This window comes from Schistocerca piceifrons, unplaced genomic scaffold, assembly GCF_021461385.2.
Source record: "Schistocerca piceifrons isolate TAMUIC-IGC-003096 unplaced genomic scaffold, iqSchPice1.1 HiC_scaffold_656, whole genome shotgun sequence".
NCBI lineage: Eukaryota > Metazoa > Arthropoda > Insecta > Orthoptera > Acrididae > Schistocerca > Schistocerca piceifrons.
This window is the reverse complement of record NW_025728901.1, coordinates 28,345-41,230: the sequence shown is the minus strand read 5'-3', so window position 1 is coordinate 41,230 and position 12,886 is coordinate 28,345. Positions and strand designations below refer to the sequence as shown.

The 12,886-nt window shown below is 55.0% G+C and overlaps 29 non-coding genes across 29 annotated transcripts; 23 read left to right on the top strand and 6 right to left on the bottom strand.

The window, feature by feature from the left end:
- Positions 1-541: 541 nt before the first annotated feature.
- Trnag-ucc lies at positions 542-613 on the bottom strand. Its single transcript has one exon. It is a non-coding gene; the product is annotated as a tRNA-Gly (tRNA).
- A 347-nt stretch (positions 614-960) lies between these two features.
- On the top strand, positions 961-1,031 carry Trnag-gcc. Its single transcript has one exon. It is a non-coding gene; the product is annotated as a tRNA-Gly (tRNA).
- A 381-nt stretch (positions 1,032-1,412) lies between these two features.
- Positions 1,413-1,485, top strand: Trnam-cau. The gene has a single exon. It is a non-coding gene; the product is annotated as a tRNA-Met (tRNA).
- A 303-nt stretch (positions 1,486-1,788) lies between these two features.
- Positions 1,789-1,860, top strand: Trnae-uuc. The gene has a single exon. It is a non-coding gene; the product is annotated as a tRNA-Glu (tRNA).
- A 198-nt stretch (positions 1,861-2,058) lies between these two features.
- On the top strand, positions 2,059-2,132 carry Trnai-aau. The gene has a single exon. It is a non-coding gene; the product is annotated as a tRNA-Ile (tRNA).
- Positions 2,133-2,725: 593 nt separating this feature from the next.
- Positions 2,726-2,797, bottom strand: Trnag-ucc. Its single transcript has one exon. It is a non-coding gene; the product is annotated as a tRNA-Gly (tRNA).
- A 347-nt stretch (positions 2,798-3,144) lies between these two features.
- Positions 3,145-3,215, top strand: Trnag-gcc. Its single transcript has one exon. It is a non-coding gene; the product is annotated as a tRNA-Gly (tRNA).
- A 381-nt stretch (positions 3,216-3,596) lies between these two features.
- Trnam-cau lies at positions 3,597-3,669 on the top strand. Its single transcript has one exon. It is a non-coding gene; the product is annotated as a tRNA-Met (tRNA).
- A 303-nt stretch (positions 3,670-3,972) lies between these two features.
- On the top strand, positions 3,973-4,044 carry Trnae-uuc. The gene has a single exon. It is a non-coding gene; the product is annotated as a tRNA-Glu (tRNA).
- A 198-nt stretch (positions 4,045-4,242) lies between these two features.
- On the top strand, positions 4,243-4,316 carry Trnai-aau. Its single transcript has one exon. It is a non-coding gene; the product is annotated as a tRNA-Ile (tRNA).
- A 593-nt stretch (positions 4,317-4,909) lies between these two features.
- Positions 4,910-4,981, bottom strand: Trnag-ucc. The gene has a single exon. It is a non-coding gene; the product is annotated as a tRNA-Gly (tRNA).
- A 347-nt stretch (positions 4,982-5,328) lies between these two features.
- Trnag-gcc lies at positions 5,329-5,399 on the top strand. The gene has a single exon. It is a non-coding gene; the product is annotated as a tRNA-Gly (tRNA).
- Positions 5,400-5,780: 381 nt separating this feature from the next.
- On the top strand, positions 5,781-5,853 carry Trnam-cau. Its single transcript has one exon. It is a non-coding gene; the product is annotated as a tRNA-Met (tRNA).
- A 303-nt stretch (positions 5,854-6,156) lies between these two features.
- Positions 6,157-6,228, top strand: Trnae-uuc. Its single transcript has one exon. It is a non-coding gene; the product is annotated as a tRNA-Glu (tRNA).
- A 198-nt stretch (positions 6,229-6,426) lies between these two features.
- Positions 6,427-6,500, top strand: Trnai-aau. Its single transcript has one exon. It is a non-coding gene; the product is annotated as a tRNA-Ile (tRNA).
- A 593-nt stretch (positions 6,501-7,093) lies between these two features.
- On the bottom strand, positions 7,094-7,165 carry Trnag-ucc. The gene has a single exon. It is a non-coding gene; the product is annotated as a tRNA-Gly (tRNA).
- A 347-nt stretch (positions 7,166-7,512) lies between these two features.
- Positions 7,513-7,583, top strand: Trnag-gcc. The gene has a single exon. It is a non-coding gene; the product is annotated as a tRNA-Gly (tRNA).
- Positions 7,584-7,964: 381 nt separating this feature from the next.
- Positions 7,965-8,037, top strand: Trnam-cau. Its single transcript has one exon. It is a non-coding gene; the product is annotated as a tRNA-Met (tRNA).
- A 303-nt stretch (positions 8,038-8,340) lies between these two features.
- On the top strand, positions 8,341-8,412 carry Trnae-uuc. The gene has a single exon. It is a non-coding gene; the product is annotated as a tRNA-Glu (tRNA).
- Positions 8,413-8,610: 198 nt separating this feature from the next.
- Positions 8,611-8,684, top strand: Trnai-aau. Its single transcript has one exon. It is a non-coding gene; the product is annotated as a tRNA-Ile (tRNA).
- Positions 8,685-9,277: 593 nt separating this feature from the next.
- Positions 9,278-9,349, bottom strand: Trnag-ucc. Its single transcript has one exon. It is a non-coding gene; the product is annotated as a tRNA-Gly (tRNA).
- Positions 9,350-9,696: 347 nt separating this feature from the next.
- Trnag-gcc lies at positions 9,697-9,767 on the top strand. Its single transcript has one exon. It is a non-coding gene; the product is annotated as a tRNA-Gly (tRNA).
- A 381-nt stretch (positions 9,768-10,148) lies between these two features.
- Trnam-cau lies at positions 10,149-10,221 on the top strand. The gene has a single exon. It is a non-coding gene; the product is annotated as a tRNA-Met (tRNA).
- A 303-nt stretch (positions 10,222-10,524) lies between these two features.
- Positions 10,525-10,596, top strand: Trnae-uuc. Its single transcript has one exon. It is a non-coding gene; the product is annotated as a tRNA-Glu (tRNA).
- Positions 10,597-10,794: 198 nt separating this feature from the next.
- Positions 10,795-10,868, top strand: Trnai-aau. Its single transcript has one exon. It is a non-coding gene; the product is annotated as a tRNA-Ile (tRNA).
- A 593-nt stretch (positions 10,869-11,461) lies between these two features.
- On the bottom strand, positions 11,462-11,533 carry Trnag-ucc. The gene has a single exon. It is a non-coding gene; the product is annotated as a tRNA-Gly (tRNA).
- A 347-nt stretch (positions 11,534-11,880) lies between these two features.
- Trnag-gcc lies at positions 11,881-11,951 on the top strand. Its single transcript has one exon. It is a non-coding gene; the product is annotated as a tRNA-Gly (tRNA).
- Positions 11,952-12,332: 381 nt separating this feature from the next.
- On the top strand, positions 12,333-12,405 carry Trnam-cau. The gene has a single exon. It is a non-coding gene; the product is annotated as a tRNA-Met (tRNA).
- Positions 12,406-12,708: 303 nt separating this feature from the next.
- Positions 12,709-12,780, top strand: Trnae-uuc. Its single transcript has one exon. It is a non-coding gene; the product is annotated as a tRNA-Glu (tRNA).
- Positions 12,781-12,886: the final 106 nt, after the last annotated feature.

Below are 12,886 nucleotides of genomic sequence, written 5' to 3'. Positions count from 1 at the left end.
GTGACCAAAAGATCATCACCCTGCGTGGAAGTTGATAGAGGATCCGAACCCGACTCGTCGGGGAGCGCTACAGCATTCACTCGGCAATGGCCATAATATCTAGAATACACTGGTTCTCAACCGATAAAGAGAAAATGAAAGAAAATGTCCGATTGCCGATGCGTAACAACTTTGGCCCTTGTCAGTACTTGGGCGGGTGAGCGCATGGGAACACAGGGCGCTATTGGCACTTTTACTTCCTATTTTTGTTTCTCCTTTCTTTTCGGAGCTACAGCCCGATTCGGTCAGGGAGACGCCACCGTGAAATGAAGGGGGCGTGCTGTGTGTCCATCGCCTCGCCTCTCCTTACCTCTCTCAGTCGTTTCTCGTGCTTGTCGTTTTGATATAGGCCGATTTGAGAGCGTCAGCTCTCGCGTCAGCCGAGCAAAGTCGAGACAAGTCGAGACACACTAAGGGCTGGTATGCAGCGAGTAAGAGGGCGAAAAAACAATAATTTAAGAGCGCGTGGCAAAAGTACTCATACGCGAAATTAAAAGCCTGCTGCGGTGGCCGGGAATCGAACCCGGATCAACTGCTTGGAACGCAACTATGCTGACCATTACACCACCACCGCACAAGCGAGCGCCGCGCGTCCGCGCTGTGTCGGCTTCCCGCCAGTCGGCAGCGGCCGAAGGTGATCGTACCTGGCAGGCGCATTTCGAGGCAGGCTAGGGGAGCACATCCAGACGCATTCGGACAGCGTATCCGCGCACATTTCGCATCCTTTGGCAAGAGTTGGGCGCCGGCAACGCAAGAGTACGCAGAGTACCGCGTTCTGGCGGCATTTTTAAGCAGAGCAGTGCAGTGCAGGATTCAGCGTCTGCAGCATCTTTTCCACAGAATGCTACGGCGCTTGACGGCAGTCCCACTTTCCCTTGAGACATCTGCTCGGCAAGCAGCGTCAAGTTACCGCTGGCCCGAGCATCGGTGGTTCAGTGGTAGAATGCTCGCCTGCCACGCGGGCGGCCCGGGTTCGATTCCCGGCCGATGCATCATTTTGCTTTTCCCGCGATAATGCTGCCGCGTGGCTTGAGCGCTTGAGATGCACGATCCACAAGAATGTGTAGCTGGATTTCCCTTGAGAAGGACCGAGAACGCAGCACTCGCGGGTCCCCACTAGGACGCTCGCATCATGTTCTACAGACTAGCGTCGGCCTGGCCTCACAAGTTGCTGGGTCCGGGTGCCTCCGAGGCACTGAACTTCAACGACAAGGAGTGCTGCCTATCGTTGCAACAGCTGCAGCAGCACCGCAATCAACTGGGCCGGCAGTGCACGTGTAGCAACAGAACACGTTATCCAGGAAGTACAGTGTCTCTACGTCTAATATTGGGTAAGGTGTTTACCCAGTTTCCAGGACAAGCGGTGCACCCGTGCCTCGGTAGCGCAGTAGGCAGCGCGTAAGTCTCATAATCTTAAGGTCGTGAGTTCGATCCTCACCCGGGGCATTTAATTTTCTGTGACATGGTGGTGCTGTTGCTAGGGCGCCAACGTATTTCTTGTTTGTTATCCACAGCGTTTCAACGCTTCAGCGGGAAAATGTTTACTTCCTGTTATTGCTACTTACAGCTTCCCTTTTCCTCTTCTCCCAGCAGAGCATGAAGCCAAAAGCATTGCTCTGCGACGTTTGAGGTGCGCGCCTTGCCAGTCAGTATGTGCACAGATGCTCGCAAAGAGAGGGGGGCGCCGACGCGGCACTCGACACGAAATGCGACAAGCGACCGTACGAACGGTCGAACGAAACGGCCACATCCGGTGTGGTCTAGTGGCTAGGATACCTGGCTTTCACCCAGGAGGCCCGGGTTCGATTCCCGGTACCGGAACGGAATTTTTTCCACACGAATCGTGACAAGTTTGAGCTGTCCGAGCGGCCGTTTCCCGTCCTGCTCGCAATATAGCTACTGTTTCGTGACCGTCAGCAGAATATAGACTAGGGAAGCAGACACACGACGACCATAGAAATGGTGTGCGGCTTCATGCCACCTGTTTCCAGCGTAGGGCTGAGCAACTGCATCTGCCGAGGCCCGTTAGCTCAGTTGGTTAGAGCGTCGTGCTAATAACGCGAAGGTCGTGGGTTCGATCCCCCCACGGGCCACTACTCTTTTCCTACTACGAAAAGGCGGCGCCGATTTCAGCTGGCGAGTGTGGTGACCAAAAGATCATCACCCTGCGTGGAAGTTGATAGAGGATCCGAACCCGACTCGTCGGGGAGCGCTACAGCATTCACTCGGCAATGGCCATAATATCTTGAATACACTGGTTCTCAACCGATAAAGAGAAAATGAAAGAAAATGTCCGATTGCCGATGCGTAACAACTTTGGCCCTTGTCAGTACTTGGGCGGGTGAGCGCATGGGAACACAGGGCGCTATTGGCACTTTTACTTCCTATTTTTGTTTCTCCTTTCTTTTCGGAGCTACAGCCCGATTCGGTCAGGGAGACGCCACCGTGAAATGAAGGGGGCGTGCTGTGTGTCCATCGCCTCGCCTCTCCTTACCTCTCTCAGTCGTTTCTCGTGCTTGTCGTTTTGATATAGGCCGATTTGAGAGCGTCAGCTCTCGCGTCAGCCGAGCAAAGTCGAGACAAGTCGAGACACACTAAGGGCTGGTATGCAGCGAGTAAGAGGGCGAAAAAACAATAATTTAAGAGCGCGTGGCAAAAGTACTCATACGCGAAATTAAAAGCCTGCTGCGGTGGCCGGGAATCGAACCCGGATCAACTGCTTGGAACGCAACTATGCTGACCATTACACCACCACCGCACAAGCGAGCGCCGCGCGTCCGCGCTGTGTCGGCTTCCCGCCAGTCGGCAGCGGCCGAAGGTGATCGTACCTGGCAGGCGCATTTCGAGGCAGGCTAGGGGAGCACATCCAGACGCATTCGGACAGCGTATCCGCGCACATTTCGCATCCTTTGGCAAGAGTTGGGCGCCGGCAACGCAAGAGTACGCAGAGGACCGCGTTCTGGCGGCATTTTTAAGCAGAGCAGTGCAGTGCAGGATTCAGCGTCTGCAGCATCTTTTCCACAGAATGCTACGGCGCTTGACGGCAGTCCCACTTTCCCTTGAGACATCTGCTCGGCAAGCAGCGTCAAGTTACCGCTGGCCCGAGCATCGGTGGTTCAGTGGTAGAATGCTCGCCTGCCACGCGGGCGGCCCGGGTTCGATTCCCGGCCGATGCATCATTTTGCTTTTCCCGCGATAATGCTGCCGCGTGGCTTGAGCGCTTGAGATGCACGATCCACAAGAATGTGTAGCTGGATTTCCCTTGAGAAGGACCGAGAACGCAGCACTCGCGGGTCCCCACTAGGACGCTCGCATCATGTTCTACAGACTAGCGTCGGCCTGGCCTCACAAGTTGCTGGGTCCGGGTGCCTCCGAGGCACTGAACTTCAACGACAAGGAGTGCTGCCTATCGTTGCAACAGCTGCAGCAGCACCGCAATCAACTGGGCCGGCAGTGCACGTGTAGCAACAGAACACGTTATCCAGGAAGTACAGTGTCTCTACGTCTAATATTGGGTAAGGTGTTTACCCAGTTTCCAGGACAAGCGGTGCACCCGTGCCTCGGTAGCGCAGTAGGCAGCGCGTAAGTCTCATAATCTTAAGGTCGTGAGTTCGATCCTCACCCGGGGCATTTAATTTTCTGTGACATGGTGGTGCTGTTGCTAGGGCGCCAACGTATTTCTTGTTTGTTATCCACAGCGTTTCAACGCTTCAGCGGGAAAATGTTTACTTCCTGTTATTGCTACTTACAGCTTCCCTTTTCCTCTTCTCCCAGCAGAGCATGAAGCCAAAAGCATTGCTCTGCGACGTTTGAGGTGCGCGCCTTGCCAGTCAGTATGTGCACAGATGCTCGCAAAGAGAGGGGGGCGCCGACGCGGCACTCGACACGAAATGCGACAAGCGACCGTACGAACGGTCGAACGAAACGGCCACATCCGGTGTGGTCTAGTGGCTAGGATACCTGGCTTTCACCCAGGAGGCCCGGGTTCGATTCCCGGTACCGGAACGGAATTTTTTCCACACGAATCGTGACAAGTTTGAGCTGTCCGAGCGGCCGTTTCCCGTCCTGCTCGCAATATAGCTACTGTTTCGTGACCGTCAGCAGAATATAGACTAGGGAAGCAGACACACGACGACCATAGAAATGGTGTGCGGCTTCATGCCACCTGTTTCCAGCGTAGGGCTGAGCAACTGCATCTGCCGAGGCCCGTTAGCTCAGTTGGTTAGAGCGTCGTGCTAATAACGCGAAGGTCGTGGGTTCGATCCCCCCACGGGCCACTACTCTTTTCCTACTACGAAAAGGCGGCGCCGATTTCAGCTGGCGAGTGTGGTGACCAAAAGATCATCACCCTGCGTGGAAGTTGATAGAGGATCCGAACCCGACTCGTCGGGGAGCGCTACAGCATTCACTCGGCAATGGCCATAATATCTTGAATACACTGGTTCTCAACCGATAAAGAGAAAATGAAAGAAAATGTCCGATTGCCGATGCGTAACAACTTTGGCCCTTGTCAGTACTTGGGCGGGTGAGCGCATGGGAACACAGGGCGCTATTGGCACTTTTACTTCCTATTTTTGTTTCTCCTTTCTTTTCGGAGCTACAGCCCGATTCGGTCAGGGAGACGCCACCGTGAAATGAAGGGGGCGTGCTGTGTGTCCATCGCCTCGCCTCTCCTTACCTCTCTCAGTCGTTTCTCGTGCTTGTCGTTTTGATATAGGCCGATTTGAGAGCGTCAGCTCTCGCGTCAGCCGAGCAAAGTCGAGACAAGTCGAGACACACTAAGGGCTGGTATGCAGCGAGTAAGAGGGCGAAAAAACAATAATTTAAGAGCGCGTGGCAAAAGTACTCATACGCGAAATTAAAAGCCTGCTGCGGTGGCCGGGAATCGAACCCGGATCAACTGCTTGGAACGCAACTATGCTGACCATTGCACCACCACCGCACAAGCGAGCGCCGCGCGTCCGCGCTGTGTCGGCTTCCCGCCAGTCGGCAGCGGCCGAAGGTGATCGTACCTGGCAGGCGCATTTCGAGGCAGGCTAGGGGAGCACATCCAGACGCATTCGGACAGCGTATCCGCGCACATTTCGCATCCTTTGGCAAGAGTTGGGCGCCGGCAACGCAAGAGTACGCAGAGGACCGCGTTCTGGCGGCATTTTTAAGCAGAGCAGTGCAGTGCAGGATTCAGCGTCTGCAGCATCTTTTCCACAGAATGCTACGGCGCTTGACGGCAGTCCCACTTTCCCTTGAGACATCTGCTCGGCAAGCAGCGTCAAGTTACCGCTGGCCCGAGCATCGGTGGTTCAGTGGTAGAATGCTCGCCTGCCACGCGGGCGGCCCGGGTTCGATTCCCGGCCGATGCATCATTTTGCTTTTCCCGCGATAATGCTGCCGCGTGGCTTGAGCGCTTGAGATGCACGATCCACAAGAATGTGTAGCTGGATTTCCCTTGAGAAGGACCGAGAACGCAGCACTCGCGGGTCCCCACTAGGACGCTCGCATCATGTTCTACAGACTAGCGTCGGCCTGGCCTCACAAGTTGCTGGGTCCGGGTGCCTCCGAGGCACTGAACTTCAACGACAAGGAGTGCTGCCTATCGTTGCAACAGCTGCAGCAGCACCGCAATCAACTGGGCCGGCAGTGCACGTGTAGCAACAGAACACGTTATCCAGGAAGTACAGTGTCTCTACGTCTAATATTGGGTAAGGTGTTTACCCAGTTTCCAGGACAAGCGGTGCACCCGTGCCTCGGTAGCGCAGTAGGCAGCGCGTAAGTCTCATAATCTTAAGGTCGTGAGTTCGATCCTCACCCGGGGCATTTAATTTTCTGTGACATGGTGGTGCTGTTGCTAGGGCGCCAACGTATTTCTTGTTTGTTATCCACAGCGTTTCAACGCTTCAGCGGGAAAATGTTTACTTCCTGTTATTGCTACTTACAGCTTCCCTTTTCCTCTTCTCCCAGCAGAGCATGAAGCCAAAAGCATTGCTCTGCGACGTTTGAGGTGCGCGCCTTGCCAGTCAGTATGTGCACAGATGCTCGCAAAGAGAGGGGGGCGCCGACGCGGCACTCGACACGAAATGCGACAAGCGACCGTACGAACGGTCGAACGAAACGGCCACATCCGGTGTGGTCTAGTGGCTAGGATACCTGGCTTTCACCCAGGAGGCCCGGGTTCGATTCCCGGTACCGGAACGGAATTTTTTCCACACGAATCGTGACAAGTTTGAGCTGTCCGAGCGGCCGTTTCCCGTCCTGCTCGCAATATAGCTACTGTTTCGTGACCGTCAGCAGAATATAGACTAGGGAAGCAGACACACGACGACCATAGAAATGGTGTGCGGCTTCATGCCACCTGTTTCCAGCGTAGGGCTGAGCAACTGCATCTGCCGAGGCCCGTTAGCTCAGTTGGTTAGAGCGTCGTGCTAATAACGCGAAGGTCGTGGGTTCGATCCCCCCACGGGCCACTACTCTTTTCCTACTACGAAAAGGCGGCGCCGATTTCAGCTGGCGAGTGTGGTGACCAAAAGATCATCACCCTGCGTGGAAGTTGATAGAGGATCCGAACCCGACTCGTCGGGGAGCGCTACAGCATTCACTCGGCAATGGCCATAATATCTTGAATACACTGGTTCTCAACCGATAAAGAGAAAATGAAAGAAAATGTCCGATTGCCGATGCGTAACAACTTTGGCCCTTGTCAGTACTTGGGCGGGTGAGCGCATGGGAACACAGGGCGCTATTGGCACTTTTACTTCCTATTTTTGTTTCTCCTTTCTTTTCGGAGCTACAGCCCGATTCGGTCAGGGAGACGCCACCGTGAAATGAAGGGGGCGTGCTGTGTGTCCATCGCCTCGCCTCTCCTTACCTCTCTCAGTCGTTTCTCGTGCTTGTCGTTTTGATATAGGCCGATTTGAGAGCGTCAGCTCTCGCGTCAGCCGAGCAAAGTCGAGACAAGTCGAGACACACTAAGGGCTGGTATGCAGCGAGTAAGAGGGCGAAAAAACAATAATTTAAGAGCGCGTGGCAAAAGTACTCATACGCGAAATTAAAAGCCTGCTGCGGTGGCCGGGAATCGAACCCGGATCAACTGCTTGGAACGCAACTATGCTGACCATTACACCACCACCGCACAAGCGAGCGCCGCGCGTCCGCGCTGTGTCGGCTTCCCGCCAGTCGGCAGCGGCCGAAGGTGATCGTACCTGGCAGGCGCATTTCGAGGCAGGCTAGGGGAGCACATCCAGACGCATTCGGACAGCGTATCCGCGCACATTTCGCATCCTTTGGCAAGAGTTGGGCGCCGGCAACGCAAGAGTACGCAGAGGACCGCGTTCTGGCGGCATTTTTAAGCAGAGCAGTGCAGTGCAGGATTCAGCGTCTGCAGCATCTTTTCCACAGAATGCTACGGCGCTTGACGGCAGTCCCACTTTCCCTTGAGACATCTGCTCGGCAAGCAGCGTCAAGTTACCGCTGGCCCGAGCATCGGTGGTTCAGTGGTAGAATGCTCGCCTGCCACGCGGGCGGCCCGGGTTCGATTCCCGGCCGATGCATCATTTTGCTTTTCCCGCGATAATGCTGCCGCGTGGCTTGAGCGCTTGAGATGCACGATCCACAAGAATGTGTAGCTGGATTTCCCTTGAGAAGGACCGAGAACGCAGCACTCGCGGGTCCCCACTAGGACGCTCGCATCATGTTCTACAGACTAGCGTCGGCCTGGCCTCACAAGTTGCTGGGTCCGGGTGCCTCCGAGGCACTGAACTTCAACGACAAGGAGTGCTGCCTATCGTTGCAACAGCTGCAGCAGCACCGCAATCAACTGGGCCGGCAGTGCACGTGTAGCAACAGAACACGTTATCCAGGAAGTACAGTGTCTCTACGTCTAATATTGGGTAAGGTGTTTACCCAGTTTCCAGGACAAGCGGTGCACCCGTGCCTCGGTAGCGCAGTAGGCAGCGCGTAAGTCTCATAATCTTAAGGTCGTGAGTTCGATCCTCACCCGGGGCATTTAATTTTCTGTGACATGGTGGTGCTGTTGCTAGGGCGCCAACGTATTTCTTGTTTGTTATCCACAGCGTTTCAACGCTTCAGCGGGAAAATGTTTACTTCCTGTTATTGCTACTTACAGCTTCCCTTTTCCTCTTCTCCCAGCAGAGCATGAAGCCAAAAGCATTGCTCTGCGACGTTTGAGGTGCGCGCCTTGCCAGTCAGTATGTGCACAGATGCTCGCAAAGAGAGGGGGGCGCCGACGCGGCACTCGACACGAAATGCGACAAGCGACCGTACGAACGGTCGAACGAAACGGCCACATCCGGTGTGGTCTAGTGGCTAGGATACCTGGCTTTCACCCAGGAGGCCCGGGTTCGATTCCCGGTACCGGAACGGAATTTTTTCCACACGAATCGTGACAAGTTTGAGCTGTCCGAGCGGCCGTTTCCCGTCCTGCTCGCAATATAGCTACTGTTTCGTGACCGTCAGCAGAATATAGACTAGGGAAGCAGACACACGACGACCATAGAAATGGTGTGCGGCTTCATGCCACCTGTTTCCAGCGTAGGGCTGAGCAACTGCATCTGCCGAGGCCCGTTAGCTCAGTTGGTTAGAGCGTCGTGCTAATAACGCGAAGGTCGTGGGTTCGATCCCCCCACGGGCCACTACTCTTTTCCTACTACGAAAAGGCGGCGCCGATTTCAGCTGGCGAGTGTGGTGACCAAAAGATCATCACCCTGCGTGGAAGTTGATAGAGGATCCGAACCCGACTCGTCGGGGAGCGCTACAGCATTCACTCGGCAATGGCCATAATATCTTGAATACACTGGTTCTCAACCGATAAAGAGAAAATGAAAGAAAATGTCCGATTGCCGATGCGTAACAACTTTGGCCCTTGTCAGTACTTGGGCGGGTGAGCGCATGGGAACACAGGGCGCTATTGGCACTTTTACTTCCTATTTTTGTTTCTCCTTTCTTTTCGGAGCTACAGCCCGATTCGGTCAGGGAGACGCCACCGTGAAATGAAGGGGGCGTGCTGTGTGTCCATCGCCTCGCCTCTCCTTACCTCTCTCAGTCGTTTCTCGTGCTTGTCGTTTTGATATAGGCCGATTTGAGAGCGTCAGCTCTCGCGTCAGCCGAGCAAAGTCGAGACAAGTCGAGACACACTAAGGGCTGGTATGCAGCGAGTAAGAGGGCGAAAAAACAATAATTTAAGAGCGCGTGGCAAAAGTACTCATACGCGAAATTAAAAGCCTGCTGCGGTGGCCGGGAATCGAACCCGGATCAACTGCTTGGAACGCAACTATGCTGACCATTACACCACCACCGCACAAGCGAGCGCCGCGCGTCCGCGCTGTGTCGGCTTCCCGCCAGTCGGCAGCGGCCGAAGGTGATCGTACCTGGCAGGCGCATTTCGAGGCAGGCTAGGGGAGCACATCCAGACGCATTCGGACAGCGTATCCGCGCACATTTCGCATCCTTTGGCAAGAGTTGGGCGCCGGCAACGCAAGAGTACGCAGAGTACCGCGTTCTGGCGGCATTTTTAAGCAGAGCAGTGCAGTGCAGGATTCAGCGTCTGCAGCATCTTTTCCACAGAATGCTACGGCGCTTGACGGCAGTCCCACTTTCCCTTGAGACATCTGCTCGGCAAGCAGCGTCAAGTTACCGCTGGCCCGAGCATCGGTGGTTCAGTGGTAGAATGCTCGCCTGCCACGCGGGCGGCCCGGGTTCGATTCCCGGCCGATGCATCATTTTGCTTTTCCCGCGATAATGCTGCCGCGTGGCTTGAGCGCTTGAGATGCACGATCCACAAGAATGTGTAGCTGGATTTCCCTTGAGAAGGACCGAGAACGCAGCACTCGCGGGTCCCCACTAGGACGCTCGCATCATGTTCTACAGACTAGCGTCGGCCTGGCCTCACAAGTTGCTGGGTCCGGGTGCCTCCGAGGCACTGAACTTCAACGACAAGGAGTGCTGCCTATCGTTGCAACAGCTGCAGCAGCACCGCAATCAACTGGGCCGGCAGTGCACGTGTAGCAACAGAACACGTTATCCAGGAAGTACAGTGTCTCTACGTCTAATATTGGGTAAGGTGTTTACCCAGTTTCCAGGACAAGCGGTGCACCCGTGCCTCGGTAGCGCAGTAGGCAGCGCGTAAGTCTCATAATCTTAAGGTCGTGAGTTCGATCCTCACCCGGGGCATTTAATTTTCTGTGACATGGTGGTGCTGTTGCTAGGGCGCCAACGTATTTCTTGTTTGTTATCCACAGCGTTTCAACGCTTCAGCGGGAAAATGTTTACTTCCTGTTATTGCTACTTACAGCTTCCCTTTTCCTCTTCTCCCAGCAGAGCATGAAGCCAAAAGCATTGCTCTGCGACGTTTGAGGTGCGCGCCTTGCCAGTCAGTATGTGCACAGATGCTCGCAAAGAGAGGGGGGCGCCGACGCGGCACTCGACACGAAATGCGACAAGCGACCGTACGAACGGTCGAACGAAACGGCCACATCCGGTGTGGTCTAGTGGCTAGGATACCTGGCTTTCACCCAGGAGGCCCGGGTTCGATTCCCGGTACCGGAACGGAATTTTTTCCACACGAATCGTGACAAGTTTGAGCTGTCCGAGCGGCCGTTTCCCGTCCTGCTCGCAATATAGCTACTGTTTCGTGACCGTCAGCAGAATATAGACTAGGGAAGCAGACACACGACGACCATAGAAATGGTGTGCGGCTTCATGCCACCTGTTTCCAGCGTAGGGCTGAGCAACTGCATCTGCCGAGGCCCGTTAGCTCAGTTGGTTAGAGCGTCGTGCTAATAACGCGAAGGTCGTGGGTTCGATCCCCCCACGGGCCACTACTCTTTTCCTACTACGAAAAGGCGGCGCCGATTTCAGCTGGCGAGTGTGGTGACCAAAAGATCATCACCCTGCGTGGAAGTTGATAGAGGATCCGAACCCGACTCGTCGGGGAGCGCTACAGCATTCACTCGGCAATGGCCATAATATCTAGAATACACTGGTTCTCAACCGATAAAGAGAAAATGAAAGAAAATGTCCGATTGCCGATGCGTAACAACTTTGGCCCTTGTCAGTACTTGGGCGGGTGAGCGCATGGGAACACAGGGCGCTATTGGCACTTTTACTTCCTATTTTTGTTTCTCCTTTCTTTTCGGAGCTACAGCCCGATTCGGTCAGGGAGACGCCACCGTGAAATGAAGGGGGCGTGCTGTGTGTCCATCGCCTCGCCTCTCCTTACCTCTCTCAGTCGTTTCTCGTGCTTGTCGTTTTGATATAGGCCGATTTGAGAGCGTCAGCTCTCGCGTCAGCCGAGCAAAGTCGAGACAAGTCGAGACACACTAAGGGCTGGTATGCAGCGAGTAAGAGGGCGAAAAAACAATAATTTAAGAGCGCGTGGCAAAAGTACTCATACGCGAAATTAAAAGCCTGCTGCGGTGGCCGGGAATCGAACCCGGATCAACTGCTTGGAACGCAACTATGCTGACCATTACACCACCACCGCACAAGCGAGCGCCGCGCGTCCGCGCTGTGTCGGCTTCCCGCCAGTCGGCAGCGGCCGAAGGTGATCGTACCTGGCAGGCGCATTTCGAGGCAGGCTAGGGGAGCACATCCAGACGCATTCGGACAGCGTATCCGCGCACATTTCGCATCCTTTGGCAAGAGTTGGGCGCCGGCAACGCAAGAGTACGCAGAGTACCGCGTTCTGGCGGCATTTTTAAGCAGAGCAGTGCAGTGCAGGATTCAGCGTCTGCAGCATCTTTTCCACAGAATGCTACGGCGCTTGACGGCAGTCCCACTTTCCCTTGAGACATCTGCTCGGCAAGCAGCGTCAAGTTACCGCTGGCCCGAGCATCGGTGGTTCAGTGGTAGAATGCTCGCCTGCCACGCGGGCGGCCCGGGTTCGATTCCCGGCCGATGCATCATTTTGCTTTTCCCGCGATAATGCTGCCGCGTGGCTTGAGCGCTTGAGATGCACGATCCACAAGAATGTGTAGCTGGATTTCCCTTGAGAAGGACCGAGAACGCAGCACTCGCGGGTCCCCACTAGGACGCTCGCATCATGTTCTACAGACTAGCGTCGGCCTGGCCTCACAAGTTGCTGGGTCCGGGTGCCTCCGAGGCACTGAACTTCAACGACAAGGAGTGCTGCCTATCGTTGCAACAGCTGCAGCAGCACCGCAATCAACTGGGCCGGCAGTGCACGTGTAGCAACAGAACACGTTATCCAGGAAGTACAGTGTCTCTACGTCTAATATTGGGTAAGGTGTTTACCCAGTTTCCAGGACAAGCGGTGCACCCGTGCCTCGGTAGCGCAGTAGGCAGCGCGTAAGTCTCATAATCTTAAGGTCGTGAGTTCGATCCTCACCCGGGGCATTTAATTTTCTGTGACATGGTGGTGCTGTTGCTAGGGCGCCAACGTATTTCTTGTTTGTTATCCACAGCGTTTCAACGCTTCAGCGGGAAAATGTTTACTTCCTGTTATTGCTACTTACAGCTTCCCTTTTCCTCTTCTCCCAGCAGAGCATGAAGCCAAAAGCATTGCTCTGCGACGTTTGAGGTGCGCGCCTTGCCAGTCAGTATGTGCACAGATGCTCGCAAAGAGAGGGGGGCGCCGACGCGGCACTCGACACGAAATGCGACAAGCGACCGTACGAACGGTCGAACGAAACGGCCACATCCGGTGTGGTCTAGTGGCTAGGATACCTGGCTTTCACCCAGGAGGCCCGGGTTCGATTCCCGGTACCGGAACGGAATTTTTTCCACACGAATCGTGACAAGTTTGAGCTGTCCGAGCGGCCGTTTCCCGTCCTGCTCGCAATATAGCTACTGTTTCGTGACCGTCAGCAGAATATAG